Genomic DNA, 27,943 nt, shown 5'->3' on the forward strand with positions numbered 1-27,943 from the left:
TTGTGGCATGTGGGACGCTGCCTCAGCGTGGTCTGATGAGCAGTGCCATGTCCGCGCCCAGGATTCGAACCAATGAAACACTGGGCTGCCTGCAGCAGAGCGCGTGAACTTAACCACTCGGCCACGGGGCCAGCCCCTAAAAATCCCTTTTTTTAAATTCCCTTCTTGGTAGGTTGAACTCATTAGGCGTGGTTAAAGGGGCCCATATGCAGATCAAACCAATCTTTACACAACATTACTGTCATATGTCATATGGAAGGAAGATGGCATGTTTATAACTTCTGACTTAGTGGCAATTCACTGACCCTCCAATTTGTTTGGACTTTAATATATTTCCAACAATGTTTTCTGCCATGTTGCTGCTTTTAAGAAAGATTAGCAAAAGAGTATGGGTAAATTAAGAAAATATGGTACAGGTGGAAACCCTTAAAACTTTTTTCCAAAAAAAAGCATTAACCATTGATTTTTTCCACCAAGACATTTTCCTTTACTCTGTCACGGTATTCCACAAATGTCACCTTGAAAAGCAGAGGAACCTCTTGAGGTTTACTTCCATTCTGAAATTCTTTCACCAAGGATATTTACAATTACTTAAGGGGTACAATTCTAATAGACAATTAAGAACATCATTGAATTTTGTATGGTCCTTCAACTATACAGTCATGTGCACATTTTGTCAACAAGCCACTTCCAATGGTTGACATCAGACAACTGGAGCAGAGCCAGATGAAGCAGAGCACATCAAGAAAGTACGCAGATGAAGGCTTTTTACTCCCCATGTCATTAATATATCATTATAGATTTATTACCTTAGTATCCAAAACCATCTTATGCACTTTCTTAAAAGCTATTAAGTATATATACAAGGCAAATATTATATCCTCATTTAATTATGTTTTGACAGATATCTGATAAACATTCAAAATGTTATGGGGTGTGTGGTTTTTATTATTTGCTTGCTTTTCCATTCTGTATCCCAGATACGATGCAAGCACTGGGATGACAGGAATGAAATGCTCAGTCCCCGAGTAAAGAATGTTCACAGTCTCCTTGGGATCGATGATTCAATCAACAGAGTGAAAGAGAAAATGATGGCTTAAGAACAGCGTCACTCATAAACAACAAGGAAAGGGGTTAGGACTGTGCAGGGGGAAGAAGGGAAGGACATCTCAGTGGAAACAACTGAGCTCAGAATCTGAGCACAAGGATGTACTTTACCAGGAGACTTCTGTTTTGCTCTCTGTCCTTCCCGCGTTGGGCTTCGTATTCTCTAAGAAGGCATTGTCTGCCCACCTCAGGACCCCTCATTCTCTTCCTCTCTGTCTAGAATTCTCGCCTCTCCCCACCATCCACTGTACCCCTATTCATTGTTTATTTCTGAAACTGAATTTCAAAGATTCTTTTCATCTCTGCACTCTAGGTTTACACATTTTGCTTGAACTGAGAGTATCTTGCCTTTTTACTTCAGGGTGATTTGGAGTTTATTATGAATTATCTGTAAGATTAGTTAACTAGTCACGCTCATTTCCATTCATTAGTATACATTCATCAGGAATCATTAGTATACAAACTACTGGATTCACCATGAAATGCAAAGCACCTAGAAGGACAAAAAGGACATTCTAAACTCTAACAGCTCTTAGAATAATGAAATTAATGCATAAAATAAACATCAAACAAACGAAAAGTTGGCACACTAAGATGGAGATTGGAAAGTTTTCCAAAAATAGAGAGAACCTTATTTAAAATGGATATATACACTGAAATATAGTATATTTAGGAAATTCCAAAATATTGGTACCATTCTGGCTTAGTAAAATACTTATTTTATTAATTAAGGTAGTTGAGATGACTTTGCACTATAATAAACAATCTGAGACACCCAAGAGTATGTTTGTGTGTATACATATATAAACACATATTTGCTTACACTATATACATATTTACTTAAACCAAATCTAGTTTTCAGTTTCTGCAGGGCCGTTTGACATCTTGTTCTGTAGCTATAAATCAGAGGGTTTCATGTGGGAACCACAAGGGTGTAACACAACGAGTTCACTTGTCTTGATCCAGGGTGTAGGAAGGACTTGCCCTGAAATACATGAAGAGTGTAGTTCCTTGGGAAATTGCCACAGCAGTTAAGTGGGAGACGCAGGTAGAGAACACTTTGAGCCTCCCCTCAGCAGTGTGGATCTTCAAGAAGGATAGGATAATACAACAATAGGAGACAAGAACTCCTGAAATGGTACTCAGTTCAGTGAAGCCAATAATGGTGCATATCACTAACTCATTGATCTGTGTATCTGAGTAAGAGAGTGATAGAGGAGGAGAGATATGACAAAAGAAATGGCTCATCTCATTTGACCCAGAGAAACCCAAGCAGAATGTTAATGTGGTGTGTATCAAAGCATCTGCCATTCCCACCAGATAAACCCCAGCCACGAGCAGGAAGCACACTCTGCTGCACATGTTGACTGTAGAACAATGGGCTTCTAATGTCCTTGTACCAATCAAAGGCCACCATTGCCAGCAGTAGACACTCAGAATCTGAAAAGATAGGGAAGATAAAAAATTGCAGAGCCAAGCCAAAGAAGGGGACTGACTTGCTCTTGGCAAAGAGGTCCACCAGCATCTTGGGCCCAATTGCTGAGGTATAGCAGAGGTCACAGAAGAGAGGTGACTGAGGAAAAAGTACATCGGTGTGTGCAACTGGGAATCCACTTTAATTAAAACAATCATTTCCAGATTTTCCAGAAGATTAATAAGATAAACAACTAGAAATGTGGTAAATAGGTTCACTTCAGTCTCAGGGTTATTGGTAGTTCCAAAGAGAAAGAATTCGGTCCAGGAGGAGCAATCTTCACTGTCCATCTTTTTTATTCTTGTTGTAAACTCTCACAAAAATGATCAAGACAATGATAGCTCAGCATTGAGGCTTCTGGGATATCCAAAAATATTATCTGTAAGACATAAAATGATTTGTTTCTGTAAATTGTCTTCTTTACCCATAGAAAATAGCCCAAGTGCCACTTTTAAAGAGGCATTATTGTTTTGTGAAAAAACTAAAAATATGAGGGATTGGAAGTTGGTAAACTTTAATTCTAAATCTATTTTTCGCTCCTGAGATATGTGACTCATCTTGGCCTCTGTTGCCCACTGTCAGGCAGTAGATTTGAAGGAACTGAAAGCTCATTCTACATCCAAAATAATAGGAAAGAGACAATAAAGTTAGACAAGGCCAGAAGATACAGGACTAACAGAAGTTTGACACAAAGAACCACATTTATCGCATTATTCAAGAAACATGTTGTGGGGAGGGCCAAATGGTAAAGGGGGTCATTGGCACAGCGATGGATGGAAGCTAGACTTTTGGTGGCAAACACGTTGCAGTCTATACAGAAGTCGATATACCGTGATGGACACCTCAAATCTATATAATGTTATAGACCAATGTTACTGCAACTAAAAAAAAAAAAAGAAGAGACGAATTAACAAGTAGCAATGCCTTCTCTGGCAGTAATTCACCATTTTGGCTGTAGATAGAATTAATGGGGACTTTAATAAAAAAACACTAATTCCCAGATCACACCATATGTGCTCTGGGTATATCCCATAAAAAACGCTCTAAAAATCTGTCCAGATGATTCTATTACCCAACTGTTATTTGTAGCCACTGAGATAAAGAAACACAGTGAGCTATTATCAAGCTTCCATATTAGAGGCAGACATTGTAAGCAGTTACTTTTCTATATAAGCCTCAGCACAGGACAGCTTAAAATCTCGTTTTCTAGACTTGAAACTGGAGTTTGGGGAGATTAAGTAACTTTAGCAAGATCACAGACTAGTCAGCAGTAGAATGGGATTTGAGCATATATCACTCTGATTGAGAAGCCCTGAGTGCTTTTCAAATTTACGACACCCTGTCGTGTTGGAGACATTTCAAATATCAGTAAGAGGACCCTTCTTGATTTCTAGTAACCATATCAGATGAGTCAATAATCTTTTCTACTTAGCAGACTCATCGCTCATTTGTTCATTTGGTATCAAATGATATCAAATATTTACCATAAAATAGGAACCAGGAGAGATATTGAAGATGTTCTCCAGAAACTCAAAGCCCTAGAAGGGATTCAGAAGAGCACACAAATATTTTACTAATATATTGTGTGACTTACAATTCTGATTATGACAGAGTTGGCATAGACTCACCCTCACATCCTAAGCAATTATAGAATTTCATCAGGGTCATAAATCAACTGTTCTGAGGCATTAGGCGATGGACAGAATGGGGAGATAATCCTTGAAAGAAAGGGAGCACGTGAGGTGAGTTTCATATTTATATGTCTACCTAGGGACATTCCCCAAATATGCAGAAAGTCAGAGTTCCAACACACAGCTGAAGTTTCACTGCATGGAAGAAACAGCGGAGTTCAGGGCTGTTAAGGTAAGTGCAATCTGCAGGGCAGGGGACCTTAGAGAAAAAGTACCTGAAATTTTCTTGGGGTCACCCCTGTTGCTCTTGACCAACCCCTAAGTGGCACGCGGGCAGGTGAGAATGCACAGGGTCTAGCAGAAAATACACGAGGGGCTGAAAGCTGAACAGAGATTCCAGAGGCTGCAGCGACCTGGGGATGTGTGGGATTTTGAACTAACCAGGGTGAAAATAACTTGAAGGATAACAGGGACATTCAGTTGAGATTCCAGAAAGGCGTCATCCTAGGAATAATGTCCACAACATATTGGTAAAGGCTGTGCCTTAGTAGAAAGGAGAAAACTAATACAGACTTTCCCTAACAAAGCCAAAAACAAATCTCTGACAGGATCAAAATGATCTGCTAATAATCTAACTGCTTTTCTTTAAAAAAAAAAATACAGGCGCACATACACACACACAGTGTAGAGATCTACACAGTCATGCACCACATAATGATGGTCTGGTCGATGACAGACTGTGTATATGATGGCGGCCCCATAAGATTAGTACTTAGTGGACTAATAATAGCCTAAGTGTGTAGTAGGCTATACCATCGAGGTTTGTGTAAGTGCACTCTATGATAGTCACACAATGATGAAATCACCTAATGATGCATTTCTCAGAATGTATCCCCATCCTTGAGTGACACATGACTGTGCAGTATATGTCTGTGTATATATATGCACACACAGATAGATGCATATGCAGTATATGTGTATATATATATACACACAGTGTAGAAGAAAGAATATTTTCAAGATATCATATACAAAATATAACATATAATTTTAAAAAGTAGACATGAACAGTTCTGGGAAAATGTAATCCATAATAGAGAAAAAGTCAATAGCTAAAGATAGATGTATGAGCCAGACAGTGGAATTAGTATACAAGGATTTTAAAATGTTGAAGAATTGAGAAAAATTTAACTAGGTAAACATAAACTTAAAACTAATCAAATGGGAATTCTAAAATTAACGATAAAATACTTGAAATAAAAAATCCATTGGATGGGGCCTGGCCCAGTGGCATAGTGGTTAAGCATGCCCCTTCTGCTTCGGTGGCCCAGGGTTCGCCAGTTCGGATCCCAGGTGTGGACATGGCATCACTTGGAAGCCATGCTGTGGCAGGCGTCCCACATATAAAGTAGAGGAAGATGGGCATGGATGTTAGCTCAGGGCCAGTCTTCCCCAGCAAAAAGAGGAGGATTGGCAGCAGATGTTAGCTTAGGGCTAATCTTCCTCAAAAAAAAAAAAGCCATTGGATGCATTTAAAAGCAGATTATATACAGCAAAGTTGAGATAAGTGAAAGCAAACATGGATCAAAAAACTGATGCAAAGAGAGAGAAAAAAGAACAACAAAATAGAACTGTGGGAAAATATCAATATTCTACCATATATGTAATTGTAGTCACAAAAAAGAAGAGAGAAAACGCAGCAGAGAAAACATATGAAGAGATAATGAGTAAAAATAGTCCACGTTTGATGAAAGACATTAAGCCACAGATTCAGAAATTTTAGAAAGCTGCAAACGGAATAAAGAAAAACAAAACAAAACCTAGTACATCACAGACAAACTGTTGAAATTCAAGGTATTACAAAGATAAAGACACCAAATAACAGATGTAGGTTTGCTTCATCAGAAGACATAAAAATCCAAAATTGTACTCATCCAACAGCATAGATTCAAAATAAATGAAGAAAAATTGGCATACCTTAAAAGAGGAATAAAAACAAGTGGCTATAGTGGGTGGAGAGGAAGGATGAATAGGAAAGCACAGAGGGTTTTTAGGGCAGTGAAAATACTCTGATCCTATTATGATGAATATGTCATTACACATTTGTCCAAACCCATAGAATGTACAATACCAAGAGTGGACGCTAATGTAAATGATAGAATTTGGGTAATTATGATATGTCAAAGTACATTAATCAATTGTAATAAATATACCACTCTGGTGAGAGATGTTGATAATGGGGGAAAGCTATGCATTTGTGGGGGCAGGAGGTATATGGGAAACCTCTGTACCTCCCTCTTAATTTTTCTGCGAACTTTTAAAAAAAATTAAATCTGCAAAAGAAGACAAATGTTGAAGAAATGCAAGATGGTGATCACCTCCACATAACTTACTTCTGGGGTTAATTTTTTTTCTCCTTATTTGTATGTTTTCGCCAATAAAATTGAAAAAGAAAACCAACAGACAAAACTAAGAAACAGATGTGATCAATGTAAGCTAATGCTATCAAAATATCTGTCATTGAATAATGTGTCTAAAGGAGCAAATATTTGGGGGCCGGCCCCACAGCCAAGTGATTTAAGTTCCTCTTGCTCCGCTTCAGCGGCCCAGGGTTCACGGGTTCAGATCCTGGGTGCAGACCTGCTCCACCATCAGCCATGCTGTGGCGGCGACCCACATACAAAGTAGAGGAAGACTAGCACATATATTAGCTCAGGGCTAACCTTTCTCCAACAAAAAAGAGGAGGATTGGCAACAAATGTTGGCTCAGGGTAAAATCTTCCTTACGAAAATTTAAAAAAATAATAAAAGAGCAAATATTTGGAACTCTTGACAAGTGGCCAAGGAATTGGCTTAGAGACTTAAGATACACATTCCAGAATGACACTGATGGAATCAAATAAAAAGGAGCCAGTACTTTCTGAGCTGTTTAAAGTCGATTTTTGCTCCTGCTGCTGTAAACTGGAAGATGGATGAGAATGGAGATGGTGAGAATTTGTCATTTATAATTTTATTCTGGTTTCTTTTTCTTTTTTTTTTTTTTTTGAGGAAGATTAGCCCTGAGCTAACATCTGCCACCAATCCTCCTCGTTTTGCTGAGGAAGACTGGTTCTGAGCTAACAACCGTGCCCATCTTCCTCTACTTTACATGTGGGACGCCTGCCACAGCATGGCTTGTCAAGCAGTGCCATGTCCGCACCCTGGATCTGAACCAGCTAACCCCAGGCCACTGAAGCAGAACGTGTACACTTAACCGCTGCACCACCAGGCTGGCCCCTGTCATTTGTAATGTAAAACTTTATGAACCATGAAACTTTCTGGAGACTTGGGCCGGTCAATTTATTTACTAGAAATGATGAGACCACCATAATCCATAAACTGTCTATCTTCTTATCACCATGGAACGAAATAGAGGAAAGAAACACACAAATTTCTCATCCCTGTTTTTTTTATGTTGCTTTCCTAAATTACTTCTAAGCTCCCTGAATCAGATTTCTATTATAATGAAGTCTTAGCTTTAAAAAAAAGTTGTTTAGTTAGAACTTCATAAATGGCAATAAAACGTTTAACCAAACTGCCAGCACTCAAATTTGTTAAATGTTTTTTATTTGGATTATGACAAGAGCCTCATGGAGACTTGCACAATTTGATATTAGGAACATAAACTATTAGTAGGGAGATTTGTAAAGTAATTCCAAACAAAACCAAGCAGCATGCATAACTTTTAAAACTGCAAAACACGGACAAAATTCTAAATGTATTTGGATAATACAGTAAATCATAAAATATTATAGTAGCAATGGATTATACAAGTTCTGCTGTCTTTTAATGGGAGAGACAATGTAATTTCTGATGCAAAATCAGCCATTTGTGAAGCATCAGCTATTAAATTAAGAGCTTTCAAGTCTGTAAAGTAAGGGGAAGCTAATGGAAGTCAGAGAGAGTGAGGCATTGGTCAAGGCTACAAGGACACAGTGAACATGTCGACCCCATGTGGGCATGGCCAATGTTATTTGGATCAGGGATGACCATTTTTAAGTTTGAAGTAAATGCAATATAACTCCTGTTTCTTTCCTGTAAATAACCAGTATATTACAACTACACAGACTTGTTGGGGGAGTGCATTTGAGGAAAATTAAGGAAATGGGCTTTTTCCCTCTCTGGGAAGGAAATAAATAAAAGCAGTCAGAGGACAGATACAAGTGAGATTAAAATTTAGCAGAAGCAGTAAATTAGGACAAACTGACTTGAAGAAACAAAGTCCAGTGATTATCAGGAAAAGGCATGAGGAAAAGGAAGGGTTTGAGGTTCTCCCATTACAGGTGGGACATGGGCATTTTTTATGAAAGATCATGTCTTCTCTCGACACTTGAAGGCGAAGAGTGATTTTATAGGACTGGTGGACTTGGGGACATCTCAGTGAAATTATCCATTACAACTTTCTTTTTTCTTTGCTCTTTCACTACAATTTTACATTTGATGAAAAATATTGTACCCAAGCAGACCAATTTGTTAAAGTTCCCTTTGAACTGATCACTTGTATGCTTTATAGTTTTAAAATTGGATTATGATCTTTAGTACCTCTACTGACAATTAGACTTTAAAAGTGTTAGGCAAACAATCTGGCCATGGCCCCCGTCTCTGACTCACCTGATACCTTTCTCCCCATCCGTCACTTTTTCCCAGGCTGGTAGCCACAGCACTCAAATGGGTCCCCACCCCCATGGATACGTTCTTTGACTGTACCTCCTACCTGGAAAGCCCAAATCTCACCTCCTTAGAGAGACCTACCCTGACCAGCCAATCTAAAATAGAGTGGCTGTCTGCCCACCCAGCCATCTGGGCTCTCTTGATCACATGACCCTGCTTTATCACCATCTAAAATGACCTTGATTTTTCCTGGGTTTACTCGCTTATTGCTTGTCTCATCTCCCAGTGCTAGTCTGGAGGCTCCTTTGTGGTGCAGGATCCTAAATTATGCTGTTCAGGACTGTGTCTCCAGCACCTGAAATTGTGAAGAGGGAAAATACGTATTTGCAAAATGAGTAAGTCAGCCAGAGGTATATATTAACAAAGAATTAATCATACATTTTAAAATAGATGTATAGAAAGTACACGTAAAGGCAAAACACCAATTGCATGTATAATCATTATGATCATGTTCACAGCATGACTTGTTTAAAATTTCTTCAGAACAATTAATAGCAAACGAGAGTTAGGTCGAGTATGTTTCTCATGTTTTCTAAGTGGGAGAAGCGTGGAGTAGTCATATTTAACATCTGCCTGTGGTGGGCAGAATGACGCCCTGAAAATGCCCAGGCCCTAATCACTGGAACCTAGGATATGCTACGTTTCACGTCGGAAGGGAGCTTGCCAGTGTAATTAAGATTATGGACTTTAAAATAGGGAGATTATTCTAGATTATCTGAGTGGGCCCAAATTAATCACACGAGCCTTAAAAGCAGATAAGTTTCTCCGGCTGGAGCCAGAGATGTGGTGGAAGAGGAGGCAGGAAAGATGCTATAGAGGTGACGGCAGACAGAGTCCGAGTGAGAAGGGCTCAACACTCCACTGCTGGTTCTGAGACATGAGGGCACACCTGCAGGGACTAGAGAGCAACGTCCGGGAGATAAAGACAACCCACAGCTGCCAGTCAGCAAGGAAACAGGGACCTTTTCCTACAGGTGCAAGGAACTGAATTCTGCCAACAACCTAAACGAGCTTTGAAGTGCCTCCGAGGATCTCCTGCTAGAAAGGAACACAGTCCTGCCAACATCTTGATTTGGTTCTTGGGAGACTGGACCAGAGGAACCAGCTGAGCCACACTGTGCCCAGACTTCTGACCCACGGAAACTCTGAGATCATAAATATTGTTTAGGCTGCTAAGTAGTGATAATTCATTATGACAAAAGAAAACTAAATAATGTCTAATAATAATTATAAGAATAACAAGTAACATGGAAGTCTTACAGTGTGTTAGAAAGTTTGCTAAGGAATCTATGAGCATTTCATTTTATTTTTATGATAATTTATGATGTCGTGTACTTGGCACATTTTGAGAAGTCTATTTAACCCAAACTTCTTGTCTTTGAGAACCGCCCCTCCTTACTCACACACGGGAGCGGGCCTTTGGCAATGATGTTAATATTTTGTGATCCCATTGCTCTGGTCTAAAGAGGACCAATGGTGAACACTTGGCCCAAGATGGTCACATAGATCCTAGTCCCTTGATTTGGAATTGTAACTGAGAGATGTTACTTTCGTGAGCATGGAGAATATGAAATCAGAAATTGTGGAGTGGCATTTACATGGAAAGAAAGATAGAATAATGAAGACGTACAGAGAAAAAATAATGGCCAGAGCTTACTGGGCCAGAGGTGAGAGAGAGAGATGTAAAAAGTGGCTTCTGAGGTTTTAGATGGCTTTCCTGTTTGTCTCTATTGCCTCGTGAGGCCCAGCTGTAATTCTGGGCCACCACTTCATTATGGAAACTTTCTCCACTTAGCTTAGACTAGCTTGAGGAGAGTTTTCTTACTCCCAACCAAGAGGGTGTTAACTAAGGCAGGTAGTATTGTTATACTTTCACTTACAGAGATGCTGTATTCATTAGGGTGGGCTCAGCTGATGTAACAAATAGGTTGGTGAAGTTCAAAGACAATGCACTCAAGTAAAATCAAAGAGACGGCCTCAGTCAGCAGCAGACTCTTCTCCTGGCGATTCAAGGAACCAGGTTTCTTTCAGTTGCTGTTCCGCCATCCCTCAGAGTCTTTGTTGTCATCTGAGTCCAGCCTGTATTAAAAAAGGAGAATGGAGGAACAATATGGCCTTCCTAAAATCCTCAGCACCAAAGTAGCATCTATTGCTTTTCTGTTCCTGTTCCATTGGCAAGAACTGGGCAGACAGCCACAATTAACTGCAAGAAAGATTGGGAGATACAGACCAGCCAGGAACCCAGGGAAAGTAAAAGTAGTTATGATAATCAGCCAGCAACCTCTGCCAAAGGATGTTCAATAGCGTGTAGCTGATATTGGCAGAGGTGGGGATGGGAACACGGATGCCTCAGGAAATCTGGATCTGAACCACTTTTCTCTACAACACTTTTGTTTCAGCTGGTGCCTTCCATCTGTTTTATCAGTTGATTTAAAATTCCACTAAACCTGTTAGGTAGCCACTTCACACATTCTGTGCTTGTTGATTTACTTTTAGTTTAGATAGTATCAGAGAAAAGAAACTCATTACTCGGTGCACTCAGAGAGGGTCAGTGACAAATTACACAAGAACAGCTGAGTCCTCAATTAGACTCCTCACAGCAAAGCTCAGAAATATGAGCACCTGTGGGGCCCGCCCAGTGGTGCAGCGGTTAAGTTCACACGTTCCGATTCTCGGAGGCCTGGGGTTCACCGGTTCGGATCCCAGTTGTGGACGTGGCACCACTTGACAAAAGCCATGTTGTGGTAGGAGTACCATGTACAAAGTAGAGGAAGATGGGCATGGATGTTAGCTCAGGGCCAGTCTTCCTCAGCAAAAAAAAAAAAAAGAAGAAGAAGACGAAGAAGAGGATCGCAGTAGTTAGCTCAGGGCTAATCTTCCTCAAAAAAATAAATAAGTAAAAAGAAATATGAGCACCTGCTACACTATTTTTTTTTTCCTTTTTCTCTCCAAAGTCCCCCCAGTACATAGTTGTATATTCTTAGTTGTGGGTCCTTCTAGTTGTGGCATGTGGGACACTGCCTCAGCGTGGCTTGATGAGCAGTACCATGTCCACGCCCAGGATTCGAACCGACGAAACAGTGGGCCACCTGCAGCAAAGTGTGCAAACTTAACCACTCTGCCATGAGGCAGGCCCCTCCTGCTATACTATTTAATGACAAATGGTAGCCACAAAATTGAAACCTGTAACCTCTTTCGGATGAGTACTTCTGAGAGTTTACTAACAAGAAGTCATTTTTTACTCCATTAGTATGAAACAATTAAGTGGGAGTAGGTAATCAACTTAATTTGAAGTTAATTGGCCTAAAATACAAAAAGTCTCTGAATATATTCTAGCATTCTTAATTTTGCCCTGTTACATTTCAGGGTTCTTTGGTGACGCATTGGTGAGATAACCAGGATTAGGGTCTGGCACTAACCCGTAGATCAGGGGTTGCGTTGAGCATAGAGTGAGAACAGGCGTGGTGATATGGATGGTGTGCTTGAACAGGGAAGTTCTCTTACACACACACACACTGTCCGGGGTGTGGTGGGGTGGGTTCCACAACCTACAATTTATCCACATTCATACTTCAGGTACAAAAATTTACAGAGTTTCCAAGGTGAAGAAATGCAGCAGGAAGAAAAGAATCATGGGTAATCTAGACAGGTGGCTGGAGCTGGGTCTGCCTGCTCACGTCAGTCAACAGTGCGCGTCTCTTCCAACTCCAGTTTCAAACGGGGAGTTTGAAACTGGCCATGGCAGGAATATTTACAGGAAGTGGTATATACTACAAATCATGATGTCCCCTTCTCCCCACACAGAACTAGCTGATTGTTAAGCATTTACATGGTGTATTAGCCAGGGTTCTCCAGAGAAACAGAACCAATATGATGTATAAAGATAAACTTATTATGAGAGATTGGTTCACATGATTACAGAGGCTGAGCAGTCCCATAGTCTGCTCTCTGCAAGCTGGAGGCCTGGGAAAGGCTGTGGCATAATTCTACTCTAAACGCAAAGGCCTGAGAACCAGGAGCTCCAATGTCCTAGGACAGGAGAAGATGATGTGGCAGCTCAATTCGCCCTTCCTCTGCCTTGTTGTTCTACTGAGGCCCTTCATGGATTGGACGCTGCCCATCCACATTGGTGAGGGTGGCCGTCTTTACTCAGTCAACTGATTCAAATGCTAATCTCTTCTGGAAACACTCTCACAGACACACCTAGAAATAGTTTTAGCAGCCATCTGGGCATCCCTTAGCCCACTCAGGTTGACGCGTAAAATTAACCATCACACCTGCACATCACTGGTGGTACCCGTAATCCAGGTGGACTAACGTGATCATCTGAGAAGGTTTTTTTCCCAGGTGACATTGTTACTGCCTGGGGCCAGGCTTCTGAAGCTGACTTGCTGACAGTTGAGCAGGGCCTGACAAAAGCATGTCAGTCTCAGACAGCAGGCTATGAGCATGAGAACTGCCAGTCGGTACAGTAGGAGACACTCTCATCTACCATCTGGGGAAGGAAGACTGCAGAACCCCATTGTCAACAGAGCCCCTCAGTGTCGGGGGCAGAGTGGAGAGTGGTTCATATGGGCTGACTTTACAGGGGTCTCACAGCTTGTGCTAGTCCATTCTCCCAGGGGAATGATAATTTAGTACTAAATTCTACCTTATGTGCTGTTTAGAAAACGTGGGAGAAAGTAAATCCACACAGTGCCTGAACAGAAAGCCTTGTCCTAACTGCAGAGTTGGCTGGGAAACCTTCTAGAAGCTGAGTTAGCACCATCCCCGTTAATTTGGGGGGCCCTTCCATGATATGTAGATGGAACCTCACCACAAATCAGATAAAAGCAGTCCGCCCTGTGTCTTTTCGTCTATCTTTCCATCTTCTTCACTGGTGATTTACAAATCTGCCCAGTTAACGATCTACTGTGTATGCTAGCCTATTGACAGAGAGCTTGCTGGGAACTAGTCTGGGGTCCCATAAAAGTGATCAGTTTTCCTTTTTGATGCAACCTATGAAAAAGGAGAGAACCTGATGGCAGGTAACCTGGAGGAGTCAGAAAATATTTCCAGTCAGCCTGATGAGTGCATCACAGCATCAGGACACTTATTTCCTCTTTTACTGTTAGAAATCATAATCAAAATCCTACCCCAGCATCAGGTCAGGGACTTTTGAACTGTGACCCAGGTGTCTTACTGAGTTGTAGCTCGATACAGAAGTATCAGAGTCAGACAACTCTGTATTTGAGCACTTTGCCAAACCAAAGCAAATCAAAACAAACAAGTCGGGGACTGTGGCAGGGTGTGTAAATGCCTTCAAGTTGGCATTCTGGTGAGTAGAGAGCTGGAGGGCAATTCTAACTAATTCCTTAGCCACTTTCCAGAATGCCAGGGGGGAAAAATGTCTTTACAACCTGAAAATCTACGGAATCTGGAGATGAGTTCAAATCTTTTTTGGATCAGTTTCAGGCTCATTCTTTTCCAAGTAAATTGCTCAATCTAAGTGTAAGTAGAGTATGATTGCTCCTCCTCTCCCCACAACTTCTTTTAGCTATTAACACTGAAGGCAAGCCGAGAGAGGGTAAAAAATATCCCAGGAAGGGAAATGATGCTATTTAAGGTCCAATCCCACTAGTGCCAATGAGAATATATCAAAACAGATGTAAGTTTCAATAGTAGTGTTACTTGCCTTTGAACAGCCCAGGGGACATACTTAAGGTGAACACCTTGATCAGTTTTCATGGACCCAGGCAGTGAAGCAGTATGGTGACAGGAAGAAAACTGTGGCCTCTTTGAAAAACATGGGTGACATCTCCAGATTTAGATTTGGCTTTTTTCCCCCTTTCTTTTCTTTCTCTTCTCTTCTCTCCTCCTCTCTCCCTCTCCTTCTCTCTCTTTTTCTTTCTGCTAAGGTTCTGGAGCCTCTTCATATCTAGGTAATGGTATCATTTAATTGGAATTTCCTTCAAAAATAATAGAAGTGTTCAGTAGGTAGATACCACCACACTTATACGCCCAGACAAAGAAAGAGCTCAGAGGTGTAGACATTTCTGATTGCAGTGAATTCCGACACTATTCTTTAAGTGCTGGCTCAACAGTGTCAGCAGCAGGAAGACATCCAACAACTGGACACCCTTCCTTTTCACATCCCGTGTACTAACGCAAGAGAGCAGGACAGAGAAGCTGGTTACTATCTCCCACTTTTTCTCACACCTGGAGCACCTCAAGTATTCCCAATGTCAAAGCTTAAAAACTGACCTGGGAGCCGCTTCAATGTCTTCAGAGTGGAGGGAAAACCTATGGAAGAAACCCCAAACCAGAAGACATGGCTTCTCTTTCCATGGGGAACACAGGATAGAGCTGAAGGAACTCTGGACATTTGGGGAGAACTCTAGGGTTACTGTATTGTCTGAAACAAAGGAGTTGGAGTAGCACATTGAAATCTGCAATTTAGCAGAGGAATCTCCATACCCGGCAGCCTACGTCTTTATATAACCCCTATTGATGTGGTGCAGGAAAAGGAATCAGGCAAAACAGAGCTGCAGTAAAGTGAATGAACACATCACGCCCTGAATTCAAGATGCCTTGGGCTCTTTACTTGAGAACCAGTGGCCAATGCGGGACATAAGTGAGTTTAGCAGACACCCAATGGCTAGTGAGGATGAAGGAGCAAACAAACAAAACCCCCACCACTGCTCCCTACACCACCGCCTCATGAATTTATTCATCTTTTTAATTTTAATTTGGAGATATGCATTTACTCGCAGTCTTGTTATTATTTTATTTAAATAGCAGGATGTTTTCAATAAGATACTAAAAAGCACAGCAAAGCTGTTACAGGTGCTAGCTTCCTCACGGTGTATAGGTTTAAGACGTCTCTGGATAAGTACTGATAACTCCATACTTCTATGTAATATAAGGTTGAGAGTATCTAAGCATTTATTGAGCACCAACCCTGAAAAATATCCATCATCACTGATTGGACTTGACCTACTATTACAGAAATTACAAACATTTGGGGGGTTCATGGCTACTAAGGGAACTTTGAGGATTATAACTTGAACATTAAATGATTCAATGACTTCCCTCACAAGTGTGAAAAGAAGGCCCGGTTGCATCTAAGAAAGAAGATACTGCCTTCCAGACCCGCGGATCTTTTTGAAACTTGGGAATGGACAGAAGATGCTGATAGGCACTTAGGGTACTGGAAATTGTCTTTTGAATGCTCTGGCTTAGCTTCCCTGGGTCTTGCTAACTCACTATTATTACAGACGGCAGTTTTGAGAAGGTAGAGAAGTTGATCTCCATCAAGATGAGGCTGGGAAATGGATTCCATTCGATTTTGCTAATTATGATCAGTCTGAGATTGAGACTCAGTTCTTTACTTGAAAATCAGAACTCTTGGTCCTAATGTGGGCCATTATAGACAGATTGTAGAGTTTTATGAATTGGGCTGCCTTTTGAGAAGTGAACTTATGAACTTAATTTACTTGTAGATAAAAATCTGTGTCATTTCAGATGCTAAGGTTCAGTGACGAATGGCCATAAGAGAAACTTCAATTTCAATATTCACTAGAGGCCACATCTTAGCAAACAAGATTGATATGCCATCTTATCTGTCCCATTTATTTGTGGGAAAGGGGAGTCAGGGTCTATGTATACTCATAACAAGCAGCATACGCACATTCTTATTCTTGGCAAAGAGAAAAAGAGGGACTCAACCCTGGAAGAGACAGGACCAGAAGCAGTCCCCCAATAGATGCCAATTAAGTGGGGAGTGGAAAGATGGACCTTTTACTTCTAGGACCAAGGAGACATTAGATGCTGCCTCAGCACTGAGCTGTCAGTGAGGGAAGACTACCAACCACCCATGGCTACAGAGTGTCTGCTCATCATCTTCTTCCCTTCCTGATTGACATGTAATGTGTGGACCACATCTATCCAATGATGTGGACAAAGTAAGCTCCAGGGACACAGTATGTCTTGGTGAGATTGGAAAGTCTCAACACAACCTGACAAAGCTGACTCAACAGAATCAGGTGGAGGTAGTTGCTCTGTGAGGTAAGGTGCAGTATATACACAGCTCCTGGTACATCCTCCTGAGTTATCACAAGCAATTGTTTTCAAATAAGTGATCGACCCAATTCCAAAATACTCTCCCAAGGTTCAGTTTTATATACCCATTTCTAGTATTGATTTTCTTAGCCTAGATCCTCTAGAAAACAGAGTCTCAAGTAAGGAGTAAGGTATTTGGGAAGCGCAAGCCTGTTTAACCCAAACCTCTGGTCTTTGAGAACCGCCCCTCCTCACTCACACATAGGACTGGGCCTTTGGCAATGATGTTAGCATTTTGTGATCCCATTGCTCTGGCCTCAAGGGGAACAATGTTCATAGAGGAAATAACCCACGTGTCATCAGTAGGAAAGCTGTGGGGCATTCACACAGAACGCTCCTCAGTTATGCTGAGGAGCAAATGCTGCCACACACATCCGGGTGAATCTCATAGATGCGATGCTGAGGGAGGCAGGCTGGACATAAAATAATACATGAATAACATACAGAAAGGAGGCCCTCTTTTCTCTTTTTTCTTTCTTTTAACATAACAGGGGCCTTGAATCAGGCTCTCCATTGGCAATATCACGTCATGAAAGATTAACAGCTGAAGATTCAGGAGACCCATGATCTGGCTGAGCTCTGTTCCCGAGAGCTCCCATATGACAATGGGCAATCTCCGCCTCAATGTCCTAGGTTGGTCCGTCTGATCCATCACACCTCTGGAATATACTAAGTCTACATCTGTTCATTAGTGTGACTCTGTAATTATGACCCATAACTGAGGGCAGTGTACTTATCGTGTCCTGGTGCCTCCTATTTTCTCCTTGTTGGCTTTCAAGATGTTATGGCACATATTGAGCTAGGAATCTTAGTGTAGTACCAGTGACGACTTGTGAACCATTCTCCTGGTGAACATCTTTCCACTGCAGCCACATGGCCTAGAACCTTCTGCTGTGAACCAGATGGTCAATCCTGGAGAAGTTTATTTCCTGCAGATTAGCCGAGTTCTGTGCTGAAGAGCTCTTCTCTCCCCACTATTGCCCCAGACAGGACCTTATGAACCTTCCCCAGTCAACTTTTGCTGTGGAGGGCAGCCGCTGTGAACGTCACCACATTGGCCTTGAACAGAGGGAGTGCCCTGGCTGAGAAGTTAGAGGGAGAGGAAGTCCCTGGTGCTGCCTTCGGGGCTGCGAAGTCTGAACCTCTCCTTCCAGAACGGTCCTGTTCTGTGTGGTGGGCAGGTTCTGGGGTAACAGAGTGCTGTTTCAGTTTCGCTGTGCCCTCACCAATTTCCCAACACTCTGCCAAACATTACTATATGTTTGCAGAACCTCAAAGCATCTCCCTCCAAATATTTATTAAAACATTTTTCTCTTAATTTCTTTAAAAGACCTACGACTATTTAAAGCAAAAGTTTAACACTATATTGTGGGATTAAAACATGAGTAGATGTGAAATTTATGCCGACAATAGCACAAAGGGGAGGAGGTCAACGGACCTGTTCTGTGGCAGGGCTTGTCATTTTAACATTGATGAAAATAGTACACTATTAAGTCTAAGTAGATTGTGATATGTTAAAGATGCAAATATAACATAAGTATGTTAAAGATGCACATTCCTGGAGCAACCGCTAAAACTATGCAAGTGGTTCACTTAAATACTAGTAAAGGAATTAAATAGAATACAAAAAGGTATTTGTACAAGAGTGTTCAGAGAGGAAATAGCCCACGTGCCCATCAGTAGGAAAGTTGTGGGGCACTCACACAGCAGAACAGTCCTCTGCTGTGCCCAGGAGCAAATGCTGACACACACACAGTGGGTGAGTCTCATAAACGTGATGCTGAGGGAGGCAGGCTGGACATAAAATCATCTACGTTGTATGATTTCAGCTTAAACGAATCTACAGTGAAAAAACGAACAGTGGTTGCCTCCGGGAGAGAAAAATTTCATGGGAAGGAACATGTGGGCATTTTCTGGGGATAATGGAAATATTGAATTCTTAAAAGGGGTGAAGCTTATATGGGTATATTTATTTATCAAAACTGTGTGGTTGAGATTTGTACCTTTCAATGTACATACATCTTGCCCAACAAAAAAACTGAAAACACATAAAGTGAGGGGTGGGGAATGGGCTGAAGTAGAGATGAAAGAGAAATGGCAGACAATTAGTAGCTGTTGAAGCTGAGTGACGGGTCTGTTATGCTATTTTGTTTATTATGTATATGTTCCTAATTTTCTGTAATAAAACACTTCCATAAAAAGAAAACTGACCTACAGTGTTAGCTGGTAAGATGTTGGTTACCTTTGGGAAGGAGGGAGGGAGAAAGCGATTGTCGGGGGCCACGAGCAAAGCTGGTTCTAGATGTTGGTTACACAAGTGCATGCCCTCTGACAATTCATCCAGTTTTACATGAATGATTTCTGCATATATTTCTGTATGCAGGATATACATCAATAAAAAACTTAAATCCTGCCTATTTGTACAAAAATCCTACACTCGATATTTCAGAACAACAGTAGTGTGTTGCTTTGTTTCATTTGAAAGTGGAACACATTCACTCATGGCAACATCCGATGGATTTTAATTTCCAAAGTATCTATCTATTAATGTCCTCACCCTTGCGTGACCCCCTAGGTCTTTCTAGTTTTGACTCAATTTGGTAAGTGGCATGGTTTTGAGTTTTTATGATGCAATTTTTATCCAGCAAAGTCTACCCCCACGGTGATGCTCACCAAGGCCAAGACGCCTAGGACAGTGCCGTGTGCACAGCATGCTCTCAAGACCTGTGGGACTGGGTGGAATCAGGAACAAAATGAGGAGTAGGGGTTGGTCCACGAAAAGGGTGGTGAGTAGGTGATGCAGGTGAGACTGAAAGGCTGTAGCTCAGCGACAAACGTTTCCACATTAATTAGAGAAACCACTTGTAACTCATTCACCAAGATGCTGGCTTAAGGCAGCGGTTCTCAGCAGTGGCGGCACACTGTACTCACCCGGAGAGCTTTAAAAACACTGGTGGCCGGGGCCCACTCCAGGGATTCTGACTTAACTGGTCTGTTGCCACGAGGGTTTGGGGAATTTTAAAAGGCCCCCAGGTGATTCTAATGCGCAGTTAGGGGCAAGAACCACTGACTCGAGGTTGGGGAGGCATGAGCTGTAAGGGTGAGCTACGGAACTTGCCCCCCACCCCGGCCCGCATTGCAGAGCCTCAGTTGGGGTCTTAGGTAGCAGCTTTGCCCTGTTGAAATCAAAGAGCTGCTTCAGGCCTTGCTCAGTTGTCTGGCTAAACTGGAGCAGGAGGAAATGTCTCCTCAGCAGGTCTGTCTTTATGGCTCTTGCTCTCAGAGTAAGAGCTTGTTTCAGGCATGGTGGTTTGATTTAGTCTGAGTTGAAAATCATGAATAGCCTACAAATACCAAAAAGGGTCGAGAAGAATTTGCAAACACGTGGAATGCATTAGATGTGTTTTCAAGTTTCTCCTACGATTATAAATAAAAAGATATAATGTTGAGCTTTGATTTCCTAAACTCAGCCCTCAGCCACTTACCTAAATTATGCCCCATCTTTCCAAAATGCTTCCGCATCCTCTGGCGGGGCTAATTCCCAGCGCTGAAGAGTACTGGATGGACGTGAAGCGCAGAGGAATCCTGCTTCCTGCAGGAGCGTCCCTCCCCAGGACCCGGGAATGACGAGGGCAGCTGCAGGAGTGTGGTCTGGTGGCTGTGCTTGGGCTCCGGAGTCGGGCAGAGTCGACACCGTGTCCCAGCCCAGCCCCTTAGTAGCTGTGGGGCTTTGGACAAGTTACTCGACTTGAGCAGGTATACAAACCTCATCTGCAAGAAAAAGCACAATGACACTGATGGCAAAAATGGCAGTGATTTTCCATCCCTCCTGCATCCATGTCCTTTGTGATGTGGTTTTGCAGCTGCTCCCATCAAGAGGCAGAATCTGCTCCCCAAACCTTGCATCTGGGCTCGCCCTATTCGCTCTGGCCAACAGAATGCAGTGGCTATGACAGTGTGCCCATTTCAGGCCTGAGCCCGAAGGTCTTGAATGCGTCTGCTTTTTCCTTCAGAATTCTGCCATCTCCATGAGAACAAGCCCATGTTAGCCTGCTGGAGGATGCGACACCACGGCGAGGAGAACCAAGGGGCTCAGTCAGCACCCAGCTCACACGCAGAGGCAGAGTCCCCCAGGCAGCCAGCAGCCGACCAAAAGGCACGAAGGAGCCCAGCTGAGCCCAGCAGAGTGGCCCAGCTAAGCCCAGCCTAAAGTGCTGACCAGCTCAGCTGAGCTAAGTTTTGGGGTGGGTTGCTAAGCAGCAATAGCTAACTTACAAATAGACCCACTGCACAAAGGATGTCAGATTCAATGCCACGTTGATTCCAAGTTACCCGGCGAGCAGTAGTCCCCCCAGAGGTACTGACTTCCCCTTCTACAGTTTCATCTCTTGAGTTACACAGACATGCTCAGAGACACGTATGCATGTGACTGGTGCTTAAATGGGTTGGAAGGCCAGACACAGGTTCTCCCTAAATTTCTACACCTCACGCTGTGGACTTCCACACACACACTGAGGCCGCCTGACAAGGACTTCCTTCCATGATGATTAGCCTCGCCCCCCTCAGCCCAGCTCCCACCCCGTAAGGTGATAACAGGCCCCCAGGGCCAGGGACTCCAGTAGTTGAGAATTTGGAGATTCATGACCTGAGGCTACCGCATCCCTTTCTTCCTTCCCCTGGTCTGTCCCCAAGCTGTGCTGGCCCTTCTATTCTGCCTTGACTGCTCCCAGCTGTTCATGCCGCCCCACGCAGCTCTCTTCCCTCCCTCCGTCCCTCTCTCCTGCTCTAGCTCTTTCTTTCATTAGTCTTTGTCCCTTTTCCTCAGTAAATTAACTCTTCTTCCACTCTGCTTTATACACACTCACTTGGGAACCAAAAATTCACCCCACAGCTTAGTATTCCCAGTTTTGGAAACATTCTGGACATTCTGGAATGAGAACCCTGCCATCCTCCTCCAGAGAACCTGGAAGCAGCTGATTCGAGAGGAATCTTGCTTTCTCATTTCCTTCTAATTAAACCATTTCTCCTCAAGCACCAGCATTCAAGATAAAATGGTTTAAAACTGTTTGTGGTCATAAAAAGGAACAAAGTCCTGACACGCTACAACTTGGATGGACCTTGAAGACATTACGCTGAGTGAATGAAGCCAATCCCAAAAGCCCAGGTGTTACATGATTCTATTTATACAGTAATAATGTCCAGTACAGGGAAACCCACAGAGACAGAAAGTGGATGAGTGGCTGCTTAGGGCTGGGGATGGTGGGGCGGGGGTGACAGCTAAAGGGTACAGGTTCCTTTTTGAGGTGATAAAAATGTTCTAACATTGACTGTGGTGTTGGTTGCACATACACACGAGTATATGAAAATCCATTGAATTGTACACTTTAAATGAACAAATGGTAATGTATATGGGCTTTACCTCAATAAAGCTGTTTAAAGTTTTAAAAATTACAAACTATTTTATACATACAAAATAATATATATATATATACACAAGGTATGAAGAAAAATAAAATAAACACCCTGTACCTATCACCTTCTTAATAAATAAAACTTCATTAGTACCTTTAAAGCCATCTGCATGGTCCTTCTGAAATATTACCCTTTGCCTCCTCACCAAGGAAAACCATTCATCCGATGTTTAAAAAAATATATTGTTCCTTTGACTTTCATCATAGTTATACTACATATGTATGTACTGTAAACATTGTTTAACTTTATAAAACTTTTGACAAATGTGCTGTATATACACCTGTAACTTGCGTTTTTCACTCAACGTTGTATTTTTGACTGCCTTCCACGTTTTAAACAGTTTCTATTCAATGTATTATTTACTAATTAGCCTCTAAAGTGAAGATACTAAAACCTACCTCAGAGAGAATTCTTGTGAGATAATGAATATAAAGTGCTTATGGCAGTGCTTGACTCAGAGGTGTTCAATTTTTGATATATATTATTATATAATTATTAATATGTTGTTATAATTGCTATATATATTATCATATATATTGAATTATTATATATATAACATATATTATAATTATTGCTATAACATTCTCTGTGAATGTGTGCTATTTCACCAACTGCATTATACATTAATAGTTTTCAAGCCATAGTAAAATCTGAGTTACACAGAACTTTGGGAAGTGCCTCATTCTAGATATTTGAATTTCTGGGTAGCTAAGGTTTAAATTTTGTATGTGCCAAATTCATTTCTAAATGTATATTTTCCAATTTAAACAAACTAAAGGGATGAACTTCATAAAAAGTTTCAGCCATTTCCACATTGTCTTGCAAGCCCGTTATGAATGTATGCGGCAGAGCTCTCATCCGACGGCACAAACCGTTCCGTGTTCTGCTTTAAAAGTTCTCCTTCATTTGTGCACTTCCACAGCCCGACACAGCCCACAGAGCTGCCGTTTTTCATGACTGTGCGCTTCCCCGACTTCCACACAGTCAGAGGGAGAACAGCTGAGGGGAGAGGACACAAGGCAGCCAGGCTCTGAGCCCCGACCAGGAGAACGGTGGGACCCCGAGCCCTCCCAAGGGGGGATCAGAGATTCTCCTGGGGCCATCAAGTTTTCCACGGCGGCTGCTGGTGCCAGTTTCCAAGCTGCCGCCATCGGAGGGCAGTTTGATCCTGTCCAGCAGCACAGGTCCATCTGTGGGGGCTGCCTAGACGCCTTCACTGGAAAGGACTGTGAGGTCAAGTTCAAGCTCTGCAGAGTGAGGCCTCGCATTTATTACCAGCGTCTGCAGTTACAGTTCCCAGCACAGCCTTCACCTGCTCCCGCTTGTCATGAGATGTTAAATGACCCCAGGGCGGTCCTAGGGCTCTGATGAACATTACCCTGTCCTCTAGGAGCTTCTGGGTCAGAGAGTGCTCTCCTTCACTCCCACTGCACATGTCTGGATGTATCAGCAAGCATGTGTGTTTATAGGTACTGTAACTGTGTTCTGGATATGAATCCTGACCCAGGCATTAATTTATTTAAAACAATGTTGTAACATTTTCAAAATGTTGGACATCTTACATTCTCTATTTCTGTTATTTCTAATTTTATTACATTATGGCCCAGAAATGTAAAGTGTAAAATTTTTGTCATTTTATATTTACTAAGTATAGCATTTTGTTTCCAGGTTTTGGTCAAAGGTATTTCTATTTCTTTGCAAGTCTGTTGACTCTTTTTTTTTTTAAATTTGTTACTACATTCTTTTGAGTATCTTCATACAGATCAGTTAGTTACATTTTCACTGTTTCTTCTGCTTAAAAAATTTCTGGCCCTTCATTCTGTCATGGACTTTTCCTTCCATGCATTATGCTCTAGATTCTATGATCTAATATCTGCCTGTGAGTTAAGATCCCTTTCAGTTCTAGACACCAGAAAAGCTGACACACAAGAGTATGAACAAGCAAGGGAGGAGCAGGCTGAAGAGGTAGGAGGGGCCAGGTTGTCTGAGCTCTTGCAATGAGAAGCAGTAGAGTGTTTAAATTTTTTTTTTTTAAAGATTTTATTTTTTTCCTTTTTCTTCCCAACGGCCCCCGGTACATAGCTGTATATTCTTAGTTGTGGGTCCTTCTAGTTGTGGCATGTGGGATGCCACCTCAGCGTGGTTTGATGAGCGGTGCCATGTCCGGGTCCAGGATTCGAACTGACGAAACACTGGGCCGCCTACCACGGGGCCAGCCCCAGCAATAGAGAGTTTAAATGGGGGAGGTGGGTGGAGCATAACATGGTTCTTCCCCTTTTCAAGAGATCACTCTGGATGCTGAGCAGAGAATGGCTGTAGAAGGGCAAGCGAGGAAGTAGAGACAGTTGGGAGGCTGTCCTTGGCAGTAGACCAGTAAGAGAGGAAGGTGGCTGGCCCCGCCAGAGAAATGGAGACAGCAAGAAGCTGCACTCAGGATGCATGTGACAGGCAGGGCCAACAGGACTTGCTGTGAGATTGCATGGGGGGTGAGAAGGGCAGAGTCAAGGATGACTCCCGGGTGCTCTCCTCAGGGAAGAGGACCCAGGCCTGGGGGTGATCAGCAGATGGTATTCAAAGCTGGGAGACTGGGTGGGATCTGAGCAGAGAGGGCACACAGCAAAGAGAAGGAGGCTGAGGATTACTAGAAATCTGGTGGGGGGAGGAGGAGCGGAAGGAGGAAGATAGAGTGAGGGGGAAGGGGCTAGGAAATCCAGAGGAAAGTGTTTCGAGGAGGAGGAAACAGGGGCCAGGGGGCCAGCGGTTAAGTTTGCACGCTCTGCTTCAGTGGCCCAGGGTTTCAACGGTTTGGATCCTGGGTGCAGACCCAGCACCGCTCATCAAGCCACGCTGAGTCGGCGTCCCACATAGCAGAACTAGAAGGACTTATGACTAGAATACACAACTCTGTACTGGGGGGCTTTGGGGAGAAGAAGAAAAAGAAGAGGAGGAAGTCTGGCAACAGATGTTAGCTCACGGCCAATCCTTAGGGGAAAAAAAGGGAGGAAGTGCTCAATTGTATCATCTGTGTCAAACGCAGCAGAAAAGGTGAATGAGATAACAAACCTTAAAAACTTAGCCTTGTATTTAGCAAAATGGAAATCATTGGTGACCTGTATAAAAGCCACTTCAGTGAAGTGCAGTGGAGAAAGCTGGAACAGAATCAGTTCAGGAGAGAACGTGAGGAGAGGCTGCTTGAGTTGAGCAGAGAAGCAGAACGGTACATGGAGAGGAATCTGGGCTCAAGGGAAATCTGTTTCTTTAATGCACAACCTTCAGGCATGTTTGTACACAGATGTTGGCAAAGAATCATCAGAGACACAGAACTCTGGACGTACCCTGAACGGGCTTCTCAGCCCAAGTTTGCTCAAAGCTACAACTTTAATCTTTAAAATAAATGGAATTTTTGCCATCTTTTTCATAATACAGGTATACCCCACAGAATATATCCCCAGTTAGTGTTTTTCTGGAAAAAGACATGTGAGTCTCTAATACTTAAACTGCACAGCAGCCACTTATTACTCAGTACATTTTTCAGCTGATATTTATATAAACTCTACATTGAGTCCTCAAAAAGAACATTTTAAACTAAATGGTTTGCAAGAAAAGCTTCATGTTGCTTCCAAATTCAATTGGTAGATCATCAATCATGCTGGTCACTCTGCAAAGCTTTGGAGTGTCAACAAGCTGTCCAATATCTGATGTTCCTGGTCAAGGAGATGCCACTGCTACTGCACAAAGCAACTGTGCGGTAACAACCACATTAAATGCGGGGTGACCAAGAAACAATATCTTAAGCATTTTCCATCCTAACACCGTATTTGTAACTTCTATCTAGGTGCCATATAGTGATTTAGGAAATTGGTAGGGTTTTTCCAGGACTTGCAATGTCTTATAATTTTTGCTATTGAAGATAATGGGAAATAGGTTCTCCTTAGTATTTTCTCAGAGAAAGTCTGACATTTCAGGCACAAATCACTGACACATATTAATGGTGGATGACTTCCCAGTCTTGTTTCACTTTTAAATTTTTAATTACTTAGGTCGGAAATTACTTAACTTCATTTCTTCCAAATCTTGTAGTAAAACTGATGCTCCAGAAAGCCATAGCACAGATATTCTGCTGTTTTGCATCCTCTTTACATAGAATTGGGGCTGCCAAGACTCATTGGAGAAGCAGGTAGTAATGCAGAACTTGGAATTAATCAGAGGAACTAAAAGGGGAACTGACTTAAGAGAATTATCAGTGTAACCCCCACCAGCAATAAATTATTAAAAGTGGTTCCAAATGTATATTTAAAAAGGGATGTTAAATGTGGTTACAAAGAAACCATACTGTAGGGCAGAAAGGCTGAGTTGTGTATTACCTTCCTACACAAACTTCCCCAAGATTTTGGGAGGACCACCGGGAACTTCTGGTCCTGTTGCCTGTGTTAATTAGGCCAAGAGGTCCACACTGGGATAAGGAAACGGTGAACCAGCCTGTGTGGGGCATCAAAGAAGGGGTGTGGGTGTTGTCCCCCAAAGCAGCTTAGGGAGTCACTCACCTGTGCGCGTGAGTGTCCTGTCTGCATAATGCACGAATGAGGGCTGCTCACTGTGATGTTTTCTCTTTTTCACAACATGGCTGAGTTAGTTTCAAGAGGCCAGACCAAGACGTGGACCGTTCAGTCAGGCAGGGTCCACGGGGCGCTCTGGGCGGGCCTGACCACGGGGTCCAGAGGGAGGATCGTCGCAGCCGGAGGGATACAGGGGATGGCGAGAAAGGCGGCGTTGAAAAGGCAACTTCCAGCTTCCGAGTTCCCCAGCATTTCCATTCTAGCCAGCGAATTCATGGTTTCAAAGGCGGGCCAGGGAGCTTCCCTTCGGGGTCCAGGTAGTCTCAGCACCCGCCGGCTGCTCAGCCACACGCCCACCTGGGTACCAGCCTCAACAAGCGGGGCCTGCCCCATTGCGCATGCCAACCGGGGCGGGGTGCGGAAAGTGGGCGAGGCATGGAGTGGCGGGAGAGGGCGTGGGGCGCTGGTAGGGAGGGCGTGGTCTGGCAGAAGGCGTGGCGTGGCGGAAGGCGGTGGGGGCGTGATGGAGGGCGGTGGGGGCTTGGGGGGCGTGGTGGAGGGCGGTGGGGTGTTGCAGGAGGTGGGGCGTGGTTAGGGAGGGTGTGGTGGCGGAGGGGAGGGCGGGAGACGGCGCAGGCGCTCCGAGGTCCTGGAGGGCAGATTGTCCCCGTGCCCCCTCCTGCAAGCTGCAAGAGGCGCTGGGCACTCGCTGGTCTGCGAGAAGTCCAAGTTCCGCCGCGACAAGTCGCCCCAGCGGCATCTTGTGGAGATGCAGGACCACGATAACAAGGAGAGTCCAGCCGCTCTGGGCCCGGCGGACCACGCCGGTCGCCCTGCATGGGTTTGGGTAGTTCCGCGCTCCGCTGGGCGTGCTGGAACCGCCCTCGGCGCGT

The 27,943-nt window shown here is 43.1% G+C and overlaps 1 long non-coding RNA gene and 1 pseudogene across 1 annotated transcript; one reads left to right on the forward strand and one right to left on the reverse strand.

The window, feature by feature from the left end:
- Nucleotides 1–780: 780 nt before the first annotated feature.
- LOC102150051 (uncharacterized) lies at nucleotides 781–27,930 on the reverse strand. The gene is made up of 5 exons (XR_290095.4): nucleotides 27,039–27,930; nucleotides 20,508–20,793; nucleotides 10,803–11,001; nucleotides 9,101–9,217; nucleotides 781–2,960 (listed from the first exon to the last, which is right to left on the reverse strand). It is a non-coding gene; the product is annotated as an uncharacterized lncRNA (long non-coding RNA).
- Nucleotides 1,966–2,874, forward strand: OR5W71P (olfactory receptor family 5 subfamily W member 71, pseudogene; annotated as a pseudogene).
- Nucleotides 27,931–27,943: the final 13 nt, after the last annotated feature.

This window comes from Equus caballus, chromosome 4, assembly GCF_041296265.1.
Source record: "Equus caballus isolate H_3958 breed thoroughbred chromosome 4, TB-T2T, whole genome shotgun sequence".
NCBI lineage: Eukaryota > Metazoa > Chordata > Mammalia > Perissodactyla > Equidae > Equus > Equus caballus.